General features: G+C 42.6%; 1 long non-coding RNA gene across 2 annotated transcripts in view; it reads right to left on the bottom strand.

Annotated features, from left to right (window-relative positions):
* LOC102167708 overlaps positions 1–10,201 on the bottom strand; it is a 43,680-nt gene extending 33,479 nt beyond the window's left edge. The window contains exon 1 of one of the 2 annotated variants that reach the window (XR_308345.3): positions 9,696–10,201. This is a non-coding gene — a long non-coding RNA (uncharacterized LOC102167708). The remainder of the gene's footprint in view (positions 1–9,695) is intronic. The other variant, XR_002339623.1, reaches the window with a different exon arrangement.

Here is a 19,681-nt window from a genome sequence, read left to right as displayed (position 1 = left end):
TTTCCCATGAAAACCACTCTGGTGCAGTGAGGGGGTCCCAGGGACACTGGCATCACAGACTGAAGCTCAGTTCACTAGCCTCCTGAAGGACTTTCTTCTTCCTGTAACTCTCCCAGTGTTGGTCTGCATTTGGCAATTCAGGCCCTTTCTTGCCATTGTGATTTTGGTAGATTCCATATTTTCTTTCGACTCTCTAAGACATCCCAGGCCTCTCAATTAAATGCAGTGTATCCTGATGGGGAGGGAGTGAACCTTTTAGAAAATAGATCAGTTCTCTTCTTATACCTTATTTCTCTTTCCTCTATCTTCTGTCCTAAAAGATATTTTAAAATTAAGTGATCTAAGAAGAGGAGTTGCTGCTCAACAGGTATAAAGTTTCCCTTACGCAGAATGAAGGTCTAAAGATTGAATGAATGAGATTGTATTTATAATTAACAATATTGTACGTACCCTTAACAATTTAGGAGACTGGATTTTGTGTCATCTGTTTTTATCACAATAAAAAGGAGACACTAATTTGAAATGACCAAAACATTTTTCGAAAAAAAAAAAAATCCTCTAACAAGAGTCAGTATGTTAAAATGCATGGAAATGTTGGATAAAGGATCTGAGAGAAACCAAAAAAAGAAAAAAGAGGAAATGCAAGCACATCCCATAAATTGTTTCAACATCCATGCTGAGAGATTACGAGCAGGCGAAAACAAAAGACCTCTATGAAGGCTTTAAGAGATAAATTGTATCCCGATCTTCAACTGTGGGGCTGTTACAAAGGGTTCTTTAAATATTTCTGATGGGAATGAAATGAATTATGGCTGACAAGTGGAGAAAGAGGACATGAAAGGGCAGGAGGTCGGATAAATGGAAACAGTGAATTTCCTTGTCAGCTAGGGATACCTGCTTCATGTCCTCAGTGAGGTTTTTCCTCTTTATTTAAGGTTTGGGAGTTAATTATCCTTTGCATAGTTTGTTTCTCCCCTCAGTAGAATCTAGTTCAGAATTCCGTATGGTTTGATTGCCCCTATATCCCAAGCATTTTGTTCTTTAAGGTATGAAAATGGAATTCTCATAGAATTCATTAAAAGAATTTCCATCCTCTGAAGGTTATAAAGAGCCCTCACCAATCATCAGTCATTGATCCAATCATTAGACAAGTTTTTATTCGGAACTCAACACCGGAGTTCCCATTGTGGAGCAGCAGATACGAATCTGACTAGGATCCATGAGGACATGGGTTCAATCCCTGGCCTCCCCTTAGTAGGTTAAGGATCCGGCCTTGCTGTGAGCTGTTGTGTAGGTTGCAGATGTGGCTAAGATCTGGCGTGGCTGTGGCTGTGGTGTAGGCAGCAGCTACAACTCCGATTCAACCCCTAGCCTGGGAACCTCCACATGCCTCGGATGTGGCCCTAAAAAAGAAAAACAAAAAACAAAAAAACAAACACAGTGCCTGGCAATATGCTGTAGGCTGAATTACGTTGTAAACAGAGTCCTTTGTATGGAGACCTGGGCCAAGTAAAACCACACTCCGTAACTTCTTTCAGACATCACTTGTTCCTAACTACCACTGCTTGAGAACTAGCTATCTGCCAGGTCTGCACTGGATCATTTAATCTTCACAAACACTCTGGGAAAAATAAGCATCCATTACTCTACACTACAAAAGAGGACATTGAGGCCCTGGGCCACTAAATAATTGACCTAAGCCCCCAGAGGGGGCTCACCCACTATCTCTGACAGCTGGCACCCACCTATGCTGTGTCATAGATTTTCTGTTTGCTAAACTAGCCTTTTTTTTTTTTTTTTTAAAGACGCCAACAGGAGTTCCCGTCGTGGTGCAGTGGTTAACGAATCCGACTAGGAACCATGAGGTTGCGGGTTCAGTCCCTGCCCTTGCTCAGTGGGTTAATGATCCAGCGTTGCTGTGAGCTGTGGTGTAGGTTGCAGACGAGGCTTGGATCCCGCATTGCTGTGGCTCTGGCGTAGGCCGGTGGCTACAGCTCCGATTCGACCCCTAGCCTGGGAACCTCCATATGCCGCAGGAGCGGCCCAAGAAATAGCAAAAAGACAAAAAAAAAAACCCACCAACAGTAGAATATATGTGTAGAAAACCCACTGGACCTGAACCTTCCCTGGTCCTGCTCCTACACATTAATCCAGCAAGCATTTTCAGTAAAGAGCTAGCTAGGACCATTTGCGGGTGTCCAGACTATAAGATCTGTCACAACCATTCCCAACCCTTTGTTTGCAGCTCCAAAGCAGCCATAGACAATAAGTAAATGAATGGACATCATTGGGTTCCAATACTTTTTATTTATTTATTTATTTATTTATTTATTTATTTATTTATTTTGGCTACACCAGTTACATGAGGAAGTTCACAGGCCAGGATCAAATTCATGCCACAGCAGTGACCCGAGCCAGAACAGAGACCAGAGCCTCCACAGTGACAATGCTGGATTTTTAATCACGAGGCCATCAGAGAACTACCCCAATACCTTTATTTTTAGAACAGACCATGAGCCTTAGTCCATCCCCTTCCTGCCTCTTTCCTACAGGGTCTCCTTCAATGTCAAACTTCTTTTTTTTTTTTTTTTTTTGCTTTTTAGGGCAGCACCCATGGCATATGGATATTCCCAGGCTAGGGGTCAAATCAGAGCTATAGCTGCCGGCCTACACTGCAGCCACAGCAACATGGGATCCTGCAACCTATACCACAGCTCATGGCAATACCAGATCCTTAACCCACTGAGCGAGGCCAGGGATCAAACCTGCAACCTTATGGATCCCGGTCAGGTTCGTTAACCGCTGAGGCCACGAAGGGAACTCCAATGTCAAAATTCTTAACCTGGTGTCCTTAGGCTTCTAAACTCTCTTAAATCAATTGGAAAAATGTGTTTATACATCTTTGTGTTCTTTTAAGGCTCTTTCAGGGGTGGACACAATAGCTCTCATCAGGTTCTATGACTCAAAAAAATGTTAAACCTGGGGTCCTCAGTTCCACTACTCACTGCAGCCTAGAGGGCCAGCTTCATGGCTTTCAAAGGCCCTCACACCCTGCTATGGGTGTTTTTTGTTTGTTTTGTTTTATTTGTTTGTTTGTTTCTTTTTAGGGCAGTACCTGTGGCCTATGGAAGTTCCTGGGCTAGAGGTTGAATTGGAGCTGCAGCTGCCCACTGCAGCCACTGGCCAGCAATGTGGGATCTGAACCCATTTGTGACTTAACACCACAGCTTGTGGCAGCATTGCATCCTTAACACACTGAGCAAGGCCAGGGATCAAACCTGCATCCTCATAGACACTGTGTCAGGTTCTTAACCCACTGAGCCATAACAGGAACTCCGCACTGCTGTGTTTTTACAATTACCTTTCTGTTTGATTTCTGGGCACTGCTCACACTAAACTACTTCCTGGGTCCCCAAAACATCTTGCACAACTTTTAAGTGTCTGAGTCTTTGCCAGTGCTTTTCAGTCTGTTGGACATGGACCTTTTATTTAATTTCATTGAATTTACAAACATCTATTTATGAAGCAGTTGCTCGCAGTCAGGCTGTGTGTCCTGGGGATAAAAGAACATCTTACAGAGGAGGCAGTTAGAAAAGCCAACATAGATTTACATATTCAGAGTAAAAGGTGTTGTCAGAACACTCAGGAGGAGTGCCTACCCCAGACTTGGGGGCATCGGGCCATATTTCCTGAAGGCAGTGATGGTTAAAAGGGACATAAAGAACGCTTAGGAGTCTGTATCAGGAGCCAGAAATTTGTTGAACAAAGAAAAAGAGGGTGACTAGAAGAGAAGATACAGACAAACACTTGTAGACAAAACAAAGGTGAGTCTGTCGAACAGAATACAGGACGGGAAGGGAAAGATTGGAACAGAGGGGTATGAGGTTGCTTCATGGAGGATCCTGTATACAGATTAAGTGTTTGCACTTTCTTATAAAGACAGTGAGAGGTCCTGTGTGTCTGGCTGACCAGCAGCTTTGCCATAACTGGGAGAAGGTTAGCGATGAAATCATGGCCCCAACTGAGAACTCCTGAATCAACAACTGCATTTCAACACAGCCCTGAGCGATTCCTACACATACAGAAGTTTGAGGTGCTCTTCTTTAGCTTGGATCACCTCTGTTCCCCACTTCACTTTATCTTGGATCAACTCTGTTCCCCTACTCACCCACACTTCCCAAATGGTTCTCGGTAATGGTCCTTTAAGATATTTGTTTTGTAGTCAGATTCCTGGCTTTTCCCCTGGACCTTCTCATTCTGTAGGTCTGCGTTGGAATCAAGGAACCTGTTTCTTCCAGCAAGTGATGTGGGATAATTCTTCCTTTAGGAAAGTTTGGGACAATCCAGGTCCTGACCTGCATGTTCCCATGGCACTTTATCCTTCCATGTATCACAGTGTTAATGGATTATTTTATGTTATTTTTTTATATGTCTGTTTTCCTTGGTTGGCTCTGAGCTCTTTACTTCTGATTTGCTTTTGTATTGCCAGCACCTGGCACAATAGCTTTACCTCAGCCACTGCACTTGTAGGTCCACAAATAACAATAACCCCACATGAGCTGTTCATGTGAGTCAGACCAAGGTCAAATGTGGCATTAAAATGAAAGCAGCTTCAGGAGTTCCCACTGTGGCTCAGCAGTAATGAACCTGACTAGTATCCGTGAGCATTTGATCCCTGGCCTCGCTCAGTGGGCTGAGGATCTGGCATTGCCGTGAGCTGTGGTGTAGGTCAAAGATGCTGCTCAGATCTGGCATTGCTGTGGCTGTGGTATAGGCTGGCAGCTGCAGCTCCAATTCGACCCCTAGGGTGGGAACTTCCACAGGCTGCAGTGCAGCCCTAAAAAAACAACAACAACAACAACAAGAAAACCAGAAAGTACCTTCAATTTAATAAACAAAGGATCTTGTTCTACATATTAAAATCAAGGTCAGGAGCATGAGATGTTCCTGTTACCAGCTCAATATGAAACTCTTCCTCACCCTAAAATTAGTCACCTGGCCTCCTATTAACAACTGATGATCGGGGCAACTCCTGCCTGCCTTCTTCCAGACCCCTTTTTCCCTGCAGCCATCACCTCCTGAAAATGCTTTCATTTCACCGGCTTTCAAGTCATCTAACCACTTCATTTGACCACTTGAACTTCTGTGAGAGCAAATGCCTCTAGCTTCCCACAAGCTGCATGGAAAGGTTATTTCCTTTTTATTTCTTCTAAATTTTCTTCTTAACAAGTTGACTCCATTTAAGGAATAACTTTTGTTTTTATTTTTTTTTTTCTTTCTTTCTTTCTTTTTTTTTTTTTGCCGAGTCCGTACCATGCAGAAGTTCCCAGGCCAGGGACTGAATCCACACCACAGTTGTAACCAGAGCCATAGCAGTGACAATGCTATATCTTTAACCTCCTGAGCCACAAGGGAACTCCCAAGGAATAACTTTCATAGGAGAAATTAACTCAATTATTTTGTTGTGGTGGGAGTAGGTAGAGGCCAGAGATATAAAGTTTTTTGAAATCCCCTCAAAATCCTTTATTTAGTTTTAAATTATACATATGTATTTTTTTCTGGGTATATACATAATTATGTGTCCATTTTGCAAATTTGGGGAAGTAAAGAACAGTTTAAATTTTCTAATAAGATTTATATTCTTGGGAGTTCCCGTCGTGGCGCAGTGGTTAACGAATCCGACTAGGAACCATGAGGTTGCGGGTTCGGTCCCTGCCCTTGCTCAGTGGGTTAATGATCTGGCGTTGCCGTGAGCTGTGGTGTAGATTGCAGACACGGCTCGGATCCCGAGTTGCTGTGGCTCTGGCGTAGGCTGGTGGCTACAGCTCCGATTAGACCCCTAGCCTGGGAACCTCCATATGCTGCGGGAGCGGCCCAAGAAATAGCAAGAACAACAACAAAAAAAGACAAAAAAAAAAGACAAAAAAAAAAAAGATTTATATTCTTATTATAATTTTAAGATTATAAGAATATAAATCTTACGACTCAGAATATTATGATTATGTTGCTGATTAATATGATTTAGGTTTTAATAGTCACAATAGGGAGTTCCTGTTGTGGCACAATGGAAGGGAATCTGACTAGTATCCATGAGGATACAGGTTCAATCCTTGGCCTTGCTCAGTGGGTCAGGGATCCAGCATTGCCATGAGTGGTGGTGCAGGTCACACTCACGGCTCGGATCCTGCATGGCTGTGGCTGTGGTGTAGGCCAGCAGCTGAAGCTCCAATTTGACCCCTAGCCTGGGAACCTCCATATGCTGTGGGTGCGGCCCTAGAAAGAAAAAAAAAAAGTCACATTAGCATCTTCTCATATGTAAATCATTTTGTCATCTAAGCTAGAATCAAACGCAGAATGCAGTCCACGCAATGCTTTTGACACCTGAAATATTTCTGCCTCCCAAGCATAAAAGTGATGCAGAGGATGCATGGAACCAAGTCAACCTGAGGCACCAAGGAAAGGGAAGAGATGGTTACTAAGCTCCCATGAGGGATCTGACTTTGGCAATGAAACCGATGGGATTTGCCACTCCAATTCTGGGGTTAAAGGAAGAGGTAGACACACTGGTAGGACAATATGAAAAACCCAACTCACTTTCCATATGTGCTTATCCTTGAAAAAAATTTGTATTAGTACTTCTTTGGACTCTTTTTCAACCATTTCCCTCATTATCCAGTTCTAACACCCAATGTCTCAAGTTTGTGGAAGGTATTGGATTAGGTTAAGTGATCAGGTACTCTGTTTGCTCTGACAGGGAAGAAAGCTCACAAGGTAATGAGTCACTTTAATTAGTCCATAGGAGAGCTAGTTTTTGGTCAGAAAGCTGAAATCCCTTCTCAATGAGGATCCTAGGGAAAAGCCAAAAAAGGGCTTTCTCGACACTGGATTTTTTTTTGTGGGCTTTCTTCTTTTTTCTTCTTCTTCTTCTGCGTGTGTGTGTTTTAGGGCCGTGCCTGCAGCATATGGAGGTTCCCAAGCTAGGGGTCAAATCAGAGCTACAGCTGCTGGCCTACACCACAACCACAGCAATTTGGGATCCGAGCCGCGTCTTTGACCTACACCACAGCTCATGGCAACGACAGATCCTTAACTCACTGAGTGAGGCCAGGGATCGAACCCCCAACCTCATGGTTCTTAGTCGGATTCATTTCTGCTGCGCCAGGAAGAGAGCTCCAGCTTTTTTCTTTTTCTTAAGTGACTCTGACTTTCCTGTTTTATTTTTTTAAATGCACTCACTCATTACAAAACACCTAAACGATGAAGGGGAATACAAAGATTAAAATATAAAATCATCTAACACCCAACACCTAGGCTCTGCTCTCCTGTCTGAGTTTCTATTAAATGTTCTGTGCCAAGGATCACTCTGTCAAGTTGGGAATCTCTTCACAGAGATTTTTCCAAGACTTGGCTCAGCCCCCACAGTTCAGTGATGAGCCCTGGAAAATGGAAAGCTTGACATATCCTTTGCTCACTGCTAAATTCTGGAGTGGTGAGGCAGGACCTTAGATCATGCTACCTTTTCCTTATTTTTCCCCTGGGCCTCCTGCCTCAATTTCCTTCTCTCCATAATAGGGAAGTTTGGTGGGCATTTTTAGAGGCTGAACAAACCATGCCAGAATCTTCTTTTTCCCTGCTTGGCATCTAATCCCATTTTGCATGCAGGTAATGACATGAGGCTATACATTTTCCCTTGTTTAGCTATTGATAGTATTTCTCTTTCTTTCTTTTTTTTCCACTTTTTTTTTAATGATTGTTTATCCATTCCTTGCGGAAATAGACGACAGGGAGATTCTATGCTATAAAGTCACTATTCCATCTTTCCCAAGACCAAGTTTTAAGTGGTAATACTCCGTAATTCCAAGCAAAGGTTTCTCCTTCATTGATTGCTATCACCAAGAGCCATGAGCTTCCTGTGGGCTCAGAGATACTCATGAAGGAAAAGTACATCCCCCCACCCCGGAAAACTGGCAGTCTTAATTCATACCTAATCTAGTTATATTTAATTGTTGATTATACTGAATGAGCATTTTCATCATCCATTGTAATTATTCAAAACTTGGCCTGCTGTTGCTATACTAAAGACTCTCTAAGGATAAGACTTAATTTAAAAAATTCTCTCGGGACTGGGAACAATCATCAGATAAAGAAAGTTCTAGGAGAGGTTAAATGTAATTTTTCAAATAAAATTAAAATATCCAATTTTTCATCTATCCCAAGAATGGAAGGAGAAATGGGATAAATTGATGATTCTAGAGACTTTGGTGAGAATGTCCCAAGGCATCATTACTTGCCACTGGCACTAGGTGATGATGCCCTCCAAAACAGAACCCTCTAGGCGTTTCTATGGACTCAGCTCTGATATTGATGGACTAATTCTGTAAACAAACACTTAACAACTACTATGTAACAGGCTCTATCCTAGGCACTAAAAATGCAAAGATGAAAAAGACATGACCCTTTTTTGGGGGGGCCCACACTCCTGGCATGTAGAAGTTTCCAGGCCAGGGATTAAACCTGCACCATGGCAGCCACTGAGCCACTGCAGTGACAATGCCAGGTCCTTTTTTTTTTTTTTTTTTTGTCTTTTTGTCTTTTCTAGGGCTGCACCCATGGCACATGGAGGTTCCCAGGGTAAGGGTCTAATCGGAGCTGTAGCCGCTGGCCTACACCACAGCCACAGCAACGATGGATCTGAGCCGTGTCTTCGACCTACACCACAGCTCACGGCAATGCCAGATCCTTAACCCACTGAGCAAGGCCAGGGATCAAACCGCAACCTCATGGTTCCTAGTTGGATTCGTTAACCACTGAGCCACGACGGGAATGCCAATGCCAGGTCCTTAGCACACTGCACCACAAGGGAACTCCAAGTCATTGCCTCTTTTCTTAGAAGATCATAATCTTTTGCATGTGGAAGCAGGCATGTAGATAATTTCTATCGAATGCAATACTACAAAATAATAGAGGCATGAACAGATGCCAGGAACAGAGAAAGCTATGGATAAATACACATATTTCTCACTTACGACACATATGCAGAGGAGATGTTCTTTGAACTGGTATTAAAGTGCCAGGCAGAGAAGGAGGTGAGCAATTAAGGCAAATGACACAGCATGTTCGAAGGCAGGTATGTGTCAAAGGGCTGGCCCAGTCCAGGACCATGAGATATTCAATGTGACTGGGCCATGCGGTGCATGTGTGCTTAGGGGTGGAAGGGAGGTAGAAGAGCCTGAAAACAGACTGTTAAAGGTTTTATTCTCCATCCTGGAGATTCTAGAGGTCATCTTATCAAAAAAGAGAGGGAGCTGATAGGACCAGATGTGCTTTTAGAACACTGAATTCTTGTGGCAGTGAAGAAAATGGCTGGAGTGGGGAGAGACTGGTAGCTGAAGGATTAATTGCAAGATTCGTGCAGTTTTCCTGGCAACAAAAGATATAAATTTGAACTAACATAATTCTAGTTGGGAATGAAAGATAAGGGACAGAATCAGGAGACGGTGCCATAAAAGGATTTGGGGTTGATGAGTACCCCAATGAGAATGAGGTTGAGTACAGAAAGATTTCCCTTTTTTCTTGAAACACAAGGCAGATGGTGACCAAGCTAACTAAGGAAAAACTGCATTTGCAGGGAGAAGGGAATTACAGAGAAAAGAAACAAGCTTCCAATTCTGCAAAATATTGTAAAGTTTGCTTACCTGTTGTATGTTCCGCAGTTGGGTGTTTTGTCGAGGGCTCAGAAGAGAAAGGGCTGGGGATGATTTGAGTCCTCAGCACCCGGCAGTGGCTGAAGCTAGCGCTTTGGTCGACATTATTCATTCATCTCATAAATACTGAATCCATCTCCTGCATGCCAGGTGATGGGCTAGCTGAGCATAAAAGAAGAAGGAAGAAATTACGAGGGTAGAATTTCAGAAAGTTAGTATTTTTAAGGCATTAGGTATTAAACTTTAAGAAGCCAAGGAATCAGCTAGGGAGCTGGCTAAGAACTGAGATTCTCAGGCTCCACCTCCATGACCTTGGCATTATTAACCAGCTCCCCAGGTGATGCATGTGGTGAGCTGAGAAACGTGATCTCAAAGGGTGGCTGGAGGAGATGGGGTCAGTAAAAGAGACTGCAAAGGCACAGAGGGAAGAAGAAAGACAGATTGTGAGGTCCCTTGAAGATCCAGCCTTAACTCTTAGGTTCTATTGATGACTGTGGGATTTGAAAATAGATGAGACTTTGTGGAATCTAAAAAAAAAAAGTGATACAAATGAATTACATTTAAAAGAGAAATAGACCCATGGACATAAAAATCTAATTTATGGCTACTAGAGGGGAAGGGGAGAGGGATAATTTAGGAGTTTGGGATTAGCAGATACCCTATGTAAAATAGATGACCAGTAAGAACCTACTGTACATGTATAGCACAGGGAACTATACTTAATATTTTGTAATAAGCTATAAGAAAAAAAATCTGAAAAAAGATATATGTATGGGTGTAATTGAATCAACTTGCTGTATACCTGAAACTAACGCAACTTTGTAAATCAACTATACTTCAATTTAAAAAACAGGGCAGTTCCCGTCTTGGCTCAGGGGTATGAATCTGACTAGCATCATGAGGATGCAGGTTCAAGCCCTGGCCTTTCTCAGTGGGTTAAGGATCCGGCATTGCCGTGGCTGTGGTGCAGGCTGGTAGTTGTAGCTCCAATTCAGCCCCTAGCCTGGGAAACTCCATAGGCTGTGATGCAGCCCTAAAAAGCAAAACAATGAAAATTAAAAAAAAAAAATGGGATTATTCATGGGGTTCATTCCAGAACTCTCTGTTCTCCCCTTTTGCCCATTTGAGCCTCAATTTACTGAATGTAAAGCCATATTTTCTAGTTCTTTTGCCTCAGCTGCTTCTTCTGGGTGCTCTGAATGGGCACCTTCCTGCCTCCAGACCTTGGATTGACTTCTTCTCAGATGACCTGCTTATGCCCCCCTTGACCCTCATCTTTACCAGCCAATGGGTCAATAATGAGCCCTCTTTTAGCACAGCCCCAGGACACCCACACCTGTGAACAACCCATGGGTCACACATCCAGGACCAGATAAAGAAGTTAGATAACTAGGTAAATTGCACAGAATAAAGTTTTTAAAAATTTAATAAATGTTTTGAATAATATGTGAGATTTTTTTCAGTTTAAATTGTATTTTACAAAAAGGGAAATAAAGAAACCGATAGGCAGTTTACTGACTTACAAGTGTTCTGTTTACTTTTTTCAAAAAAGAGACATGAAACACAAGTAAAACTAAATTTGTTGGAGTTCCCGCTTGAGTTCAGTGGGTTAAGAACTTGACTAACATTTATGAGGATGCGGGTTGGATCCCTGGTTTTGCTTGCATTGTTGCTGCAAACTGCGACGTAGGTCAAATATGCAGCTTGGATCTGACGTTGTTGAGGCTGTGGCGTCGGCTGGCAGCTATAGCTCCGATTCAACCCCTAGCCTGGGAACTCCATATGCCACAGGTGGCCCTAAAAAACAAAAACAAAACAAAACAAAAAGAAATATCATCATTTTTTTAGGTTTCTATGGAAAGACATATTTAGAGTTTCCAAAAGGAGAAAAAAAAACTTCAAAGTCACTAATCCAAAATATTTGATATTCTTTCTAGTGTACATTTTAAGGAAAACAAACATTTAAAACCTGTCAAAGGAAAGCAGGTCTATTATTTCTGATACTGATATTATTTTGAAATGTATTGGCTTACTTGAATTGCCATAAAATATTTATGTTAAAAAATCTAAGGCAGAGATATGAAAATTGAGTTTATTTTTATTTTATTGATCAGTTAATTGAAATAAAGGCTTTTCAAATGTCTATCAGACTGGAGTTTATAGTGATTTTTGGATGAAAAAAGTTTATCTTTCATATATTTTTCATAACTTTATCAGTGCTATAGAACCTATTGTTATCCTTATTTTCATGTTTAAGTCCTTATTTGTGTGATACGACACATTTACTGAAAAAGGAAGCTCATCTGACTTGGCCTTCCAGTGCCTCTCTCTCCTCTCTTTAAAACAGAATTTTCCGTCACTCATTTGGATATGAGAATGCTGAGACAGTGCATAATGAAAGCCTGAGTCTCCAAGCTCTTTCATCTGTGTACTTTTTTCCTGAAGTGCATTCCTTCTCAAAATCATGGTCAGCTCCTCCTTTCCTAAAATAACACCATGGCCCTTCAAGATCTTCCTCCACCCTCCCCTACTACCTTAATTGCACATAAAGCTACTATTGTAGCATTTGAGAACAGGGGGCTGTCAGGGCTGGCTACATAATTTATGGGGTCCTGTGCAAAATGAAAATGCACGCCCTTTGTTCAAAAAATAAGAAAAAAAGCACCACTGAAAACACTAAAATAAAAAGCTTTTTTCTTTCTGTATTCTCTCTCTTGACTTGTCATGGTGCTTTTTTATTTGCTGTTTAAAGTCATTTAATTAAAGAAAAATTAAAATATAAATTATTAGCAAGAATTTCACTGTCCACCTTTTATTGTGCAATGCTAATTTTAAATAAAATATCAGAGCGTTTGACTCATAGGCAGAACCACAGAAATTACACAACTCATGTTTCATTGCTTTTACATGCATCATATATATTTTATTCTTACAAGAATGGTGGAAATGCACGAAACTCACTGGACCGTTTTAATTTCACTTCTTGGTGCACACACGTTTTACCACCACTTTCTGCGTTTGAATTAATGATGAGTTGAAAGGAAAAGTAACCAGTCACTGCCTTGTCTTTCCCTTTCCTTCTACACCATCACTCTCAGCAGAGGTGGTTGGTGAATAAGGGAAGTCACGTGAATAAGAAGGGGTATGATTGAGTTCCGTGGTGGTTTGTTTCTTAAAACACAATTGCTATCTTTCTGTGTTCAAAGCAATTTTTGTTGGTGGTGGTGGTGGTGGTTTTTATTGCTTTTTTTAGGCCACAGCTGCAGCATATGGAGATTCCCAGGCTAGGGGTCAATCAGAGCTGTGGCCCCTGGCCTACACCACAGTCAGAGCAACAAGGGATTTGGGCCGTGTCTGAGACCTATGGCACTGCTCACGACAACGCTGGATCCTTAACCCACTGAGCGAGGCCAGGGATCGAACGTGTGTCCTCGTGAATGCTAGTCAGATTCATTTCTGCTGAGCCACGACAGAAACTCCTATTTAAAGCAAGTTTTGATTTGAAAAGAAATAAGGCTACTTGGGGCTATCAGCACCCCTTCACCCATTTCACCCAGCCATAGACAGAACACACTTATCTGGTACTCAGAGTCTCACTCTGCTCCCAGGCATACTGGGTCCTCTAGAACGCCATGCTCGGGGCAATATGAAAGCTCTATGCAAATGAGACAGCAAGGAATGGCTGAGAACAAGGATACTGGACATTTCTCCTTTGTCCTATGGAACTCCACTTGCAAAACACAAGTTCAAAGACAGAATTTCAAGATGGTGGCAGCAAAGGATTAAACCACACATGCGATCCTTCTCAGCAGAGGCCATTCTGAGTATGGGCTCTTCTGAGCATGGGGCCCTGTGAAATGGCACAGGTCACCTGCCCAGGAAGCTGGCCCTACATGCTGTTATGTTGGAGCCCAGGGGCCTGTGCTTGTGTAGCAAGTAGGCTGTAAACAGAAAGTAGGGAGTTTGTCAGAACTTCAAAAAGCTATACATAGAATTACCATATGACCCAGCAATTCCACTTCTGGTATATATTCAAAGCAGACTCAAACAGATACTTGTATGCCATCCGTTGAGTATGGCATTAGTCACATCGTGTCAAAAGTTGGAACAAAACAAATGTCCACGGACCAATGAATGGATAAATAAATATGGTATACAAATACAATGGAACATTATTCAGCCATAAAAATAAATGAAGTTCTGTTTTATGCTACAATATAGGTGAAACCTTGAAAACAGAATCCTAATTGAAATAAGCTAGGTCAAATAACATATGATTCTAATTATATGAAATATGTATAGTAGGCAAATTCTTAGAGAAAACAGAATAGAGAGGTTACCCCTATCTAGGGGAAGGGGGATGGGAGGTATTGCTTAATTGTTACAGAATTTCTGTTGTATGTTGGGGGGGTGATAAAAAACATTTTGGAAATAGATAAATTGTGATGATTGCACAACACTGTGAGTGTACTTAATGTCACTGAATTGTACATTTAAAAATAATTAAAAAGGCAATGCTATGTGTATTTTTCCATGGAATTTTTTTTCTTTTTTTTTAGGGCCACATCTGCAACATATGGAAGTTCCTAAACTAGGAGTCAGATTGGAGCTACCATTGCCGCCTACACCACAGCCATAGCAACATGGTATCCAAGCCATCCTATTCCACAGCTCACAGTGACGCCAGATCCTTAATCCACTGAGCTAGGCCAGGGACCGAAGCTGCATCCTCATGGATACTAGTAGGGTTCTTAACCCGCTGAGCCACAATGGGGGTCTGACACAATAATTTTTTTTTAAATGAGTAGGAGCAGGAGTTTCTTCTGTGGCACAACAGTATCAGCTGCATATTGGGCGTGCTGGGATGAAGTTTCAATCCCCGGCCTGGCACAGCGGATTAAGGATCTGGCATTGCTGCAGCAGTGGCTTAGGTCACAACTGCGGCTTGGATCTGATCCCTGGCCCAGGAATTCCATATGTCTCAGGGCAGCCAAAAAAGACAATAAAAAAATAAATGAGTAGGACCAAACCCCAAACAATCCAATTAAAAATGGGCTGAGGAACTGGATAGATATTTTTTCCAAAGATGACCTACAAATGGCCAACAGACCATGAAAAGGTACTCAACATCACCAATCATCAGGGAAATACAAATCAAAACCACAATGAGGTATCACCTGACAAGTGTCAGTGAAGATGTGGGGAAAAGGGAAAGCACCATTGGTGGGAATACAAATTGGTGGAGCCACTGTGGGAAATAGTATGGAGGCTTCTCAAAAAACTAAAAGTAGAACTCCCATATGATCCAGAGATGCCACTTCTGGGTATTTATCTGAAAGAAATGGACACGCGATGGCAAAGAGACACCTGCACCCCCTGTACACTGCAGCATCCTTTACAACAGCTAAGACATGGAAGCAACCTAATTGTCCATTGACAGATGAATGGGTAAAGAAGATGTGGGATCTATATAAATGAAGGTTATTCAGTGGTGAGAAAGAAAGAAATCCTTCCATTTACAACAACATGGATGGATCTTGAAGATATTACGCTAAGTGAAATAAGCCAGACAAAGAAAGATGAACACTACATGGTATGACTTACATGTGCAGTCTTTAAAAAAAAAAAAAAAAGCCAAACTATTAGAAAGCAGAGTAGAAAATTTGTTGTAGTGGGTACAGTATGTGAGGGAACTAGGGAGAGGTTGGTAAAAGGATACAAATTTTCAGCTACAAGCTGAGCTCTAAGGATCTAATGTAAAAACTGGTGACTATTGTTGATTACACTATATTATATAATTAAAATTTGCAGCATTCCTCCCATGCTTCAGTGGTGAACAAATCCATCTAGAATCCTTGAGGACACAGGTTTGATCCCTGGCCCCGCTCAGTAGATTAAGGATCCAGCATTGTTGTGGCTGTGGTGTAGGTCAGTGGCTGCAGATCCAATTGGAACCCTAGCCTGGGGAACCTCCATATGCTGTGGGTGTGGCCCTAAAAAGACAAAAGATAAACACACACATACATACATACATAAAATTTGTTACCAGAGTAGAACTTAAATGCTCTCACATGCATGCAAAAAAAGGTAAAAGTGAGGTGATGGATGTGCTAATTCACTAGAATTAATGGGAATCCTTCGGTATGTCATATCCTAATAAAAATGGTGTACACTTTAAATATCTTAAGATTTTGTCCGTTTTATCTCAATAAAGATGAAAAATTAGTAACAAAAATAAAAAGTTAAAATGAGTAGGAAACGAGGACCCCAACATCCGCTCGTTTGGCCAATGTCTTAATCGCATCATGACCTTACTTCAGAGGATAATACGCAACTCTGTTACCACGACATCGCACTGCTTGCTCCGAGGTCAACTTTATGCTCTTCATTATAAAGATGAGCAACAAACTGGTGGACCTGGATTGGAAGTCAATTTGGAGAGATCGATTTTGATAGTTCACTGTATTTTTCAGAGCAGTGCCCCACTTGCCTAAACACATTTTTAAAAAGCTCACCAGGTAGTGTTGCCAGATAAGATACAAGTATTGCATGGGACAGACTCATACTAAAACTTTGTTTTTTATAGAAAATTTAACAGGGCATCTTCTGTTTTTATTTGCTAAATCTGGCAGCCCTGCCCCTTGGTGATTTTGAGGCAGATGGGACACTTATAAATTCCCAAGTTTTCCCAGGATGAAGCACTTTTTAAACCCTGGAAGGCTTTTGATGAGTGGGTGTGCGATTTTTGACAGTAGCGTTTCTCAAGTCCCAGAACATTCTATACCGACAGCCACCCCCTTTTTGAAATAGTCCTCTCTCTGACTTCCATGAGTCCCCCTGGTTTCTTCTCCTCCTCAAAGTTTCCTTCTCCTCAGCCCTACCCAGGGGCAGATCCTGGTTATGTGAGACCCAGAGCATATGCAAATGGGGAAACTCTCTTTATAAAAAAATTAAACACAATACAATGAGGACAAATGTGAGTATTCAGCAGAATGAATAAATAAATCACTACAAATGGCAAATCTTAAGAAGCTTATTATTAATGAATGCTCATCTAATAATGTTTTCCTACATTTTTCCCTCAGCATATCTTTTAATCACATCTTCAAATGACAGCTTGTTTTGTAATAATATTTTCTATAGCGAGGATAAAAATGGTAATTCGTCTCTAGCATGATGAATCGATTTTGCTTTTTACTATGGATCGTGTAGAAGCGTTTCTTTCCACTTCACAAAGATTAAATGGCAAAGTCATGTACATTTTTAGGATTGTTGGCAAGTTTGGGCAGACTTCATTGGAAGTTCTTTTATATATGAGCTGTGAGAATTGGAAGAGCTTTCCATAGACTTGCTTCATTTATTTCAAACCCAATATTTCCTCTGCTTCTGCTGCAGGGCAGCATGGGGTCACGGTCATGTCTTCAGAAGACCTTTCACATCCCTGGGTTCCATCCCAGCAGAGTCAGCAATGTGCGAGGCAGCAATATCCACCAAAGCAATTCCTGCACCCAGACAGCTGGCGCTCATTTAAAGACAAACAAAATACCCCCAAACAAAACACATCTCATCTGTGATGCTTAATTTTAGGTGTCAACTTGGTTGGGCCATGGTGCCCAGATACTTGGTCAGGCATTATTTGGTGAGTTCCTGTTGTGGCACAGTGGAAATGAATCCGACTAGTATCCAAGAGGATGCGGGTTCGATCCCTGGCCTCACTCACTGGGTCAGGGATCCGGTGTTGCCGTGAGCTGTGGTGTAGGTCGCAGATACAGCTCGGATTCAGCGTTGCTGTGGCTATGGCTTCGGTTGGCATCTACAGCTCAGATTTGACCTAGAATCCTGGGAACCTCCATATGCTGTGGGTGCAATTCTAAAGGCAAAAAAAAAAAAAAAAAAAAAAAAAAAAACCCACAAAAAACATTATTCGGGATGTTTCTGTGAAGGTGTTTTTTGGATCAGGTTAACATTTAAATTAGTAGACTTTGAGTAAATAGATTATTCTCCATAACGTGGGTGGGCCACTCCATTGAAGGCCTTAATAAAACAGAAGGAAGATTGACCTCCCCTGAGCAAGAGCAATTCTGCCAGTGGACTGGCTTTGGACTCAGACTGCAACCCTTCCCTGGATTTCCCGTTTTCAGCCCACCCTGCAGACTCTGCTCTAGCCAGGCCTCCACGATTCCATAATCATGGCAGCCAAGACTTTAAAGTAAATCCCTCTCTATACTCACACTCTCTCATCACGTGTGTGTGTGTGTGTGTGTGTGTGTGTGTGTGTGTGAGAGTATACACATCCTATTGAATCTGCTTCTCTGGAGAACACTGGCTCACACACCAACACCCACCCCACCCACCCACGTTCCCCAAATGCTCCCAGCATTCCGATGCCGAAAAAGGCACAGAGGTGAGACAGAGTAGAGTTGGAGCGAAAACACACAGCAGTCTTCAGGTGAATGGGTTACAAAGAAAGCGTCTCAGGAAAGATTTACAGACTCATGGGACCACAGGAATATACCGCTCTGGTCCCTGTACTGCGTTAGGTAGGCTCTCTGTTCAGTTCCCATCTGTCCCTCCCCCCGAAGTGGGGGAGGGGCTCTTTTCTTCTCTGCAGCCCTCTTTCCCTCCGCTCTCACTGTACAGTCTGGCTCCTACCGCTCCTCCTCCCTCACCAGAGTAAAGACATCTCTCCAGCTAGGCTCCCTCCCCTCGATCTCTGTTCCCATCAGCATCCAAACCTGGGCAGTTTCTCCATCTTAAAATAAAACCTCTCTTTTGCCTTTACTTTCCTCTCCAGTTACCCCTCCAGTTTTCTGCTTCCCTTGAGCACAAAACTCCCAGCGAGTCTGTATTTAATGCCATCTCGTCGTCTTCTTCCACTGTGTCATAAACCCATTCCAAAATGCTTTATAGAAAAATAGAGGAACAGGAGGGCCCTGAGGGTCTGGACCCCCTGCATCAGCCCCACACAGCCTACTACCTCATTCTTTTGTTGTTGTTGTTGCTATTTCTTGGGCCGCTCCCACAGCATATGGAGGTTCCCAGGCTAGGGGTTGAATCGGAGCTGGAGCCACCGGCCTACACCAGAGCCACAGCAACGCGGGATCCGAGCTGCGTCTGCAACCTACACCACAGCTCACGGCAATGCCGGATCGTTAACCCACTGAGCAAGGGCAGGGACCGAACCCGCAACCTCATGGTTCCTAGTCGGATTCGTTAACCACTGCGCCACGACGGGAACTCCCTACTACCTCATTCTAATGAGAGGAAAAATAAGCTTCCGTCTTACCAAAGACCTGGTTATGGGGTTTTCCATTTTAGTGTATGTTCATCCTCAGTAGGAATCCTGAGGATGTTGGAAGAGTGAATTCTTACCTAGAACATTTGCCCCGAAAAGGCTTTACCTACTGAATGTGCTTAAAATTAGTTTTTTGCTTGGGTTTTGCTGGGCACTTGGCAAATCTATTAGTTTACTAGGGTTGCCATAGAAAAGTACCACAGGCTGGATGGCTTAAACAACAAAACTTGGCAGTTCCTGTTGTGGTTCAGCAGGTTAAGAATCCAGCTAGTATCCACAAGGATGCAGGTTCAAACCCTGGCCCCACTCAGTGGATTAAAGGATCCAGCGTTGCTGCAAGCTGGTGTAAGTTGCAGACGTGGCTCGGATCTGGCATGGCTATGGCTGTGGTATAGGCTGGCAGCTGCAGATCCAACTGGACTCTTACCCTGGCAACTTTCATGCCGCAGGAGTGGTGGTAAAAAGGCAAAACAAAAACAAAAACCACCAGAATTTGATGTTATCACAATTCTGGAGGCTACAAGTCCATGATCAAGATGTTAGCAATGGAGTTCGCATCGTGGCTCAGTGGTTAACGAATCTGACTAGGAACCACGAGGTTGCAGGTTCGATCCCTGGCCTCGCTCAGTGGGTTAAAGATCCGGCGTTGCGGTGAGCTATGGTGTAGGTCACAGATGAGCCT

The sequence above is a fragment of the Sus scrofa genome, chromosome 16 (assembly GCF_000003025.6).
Source record: "Sus scrofa isolate TJ Tabasco breed Duroc chromosome 16, Sscrofa11.1, whole genome shotgun sequence".
Taxonomy (NCBI): Eukaryota; Metazoa; Chordata; class Mammalia; order Artiodactyla; family Suidae; genus Sus; species Sus scrofa.
The sequence above is the reverse complement of the archived record's forward strand: the minus strand, read 5'-3'. Positions and strand labels throughout refer to the sequence as shown.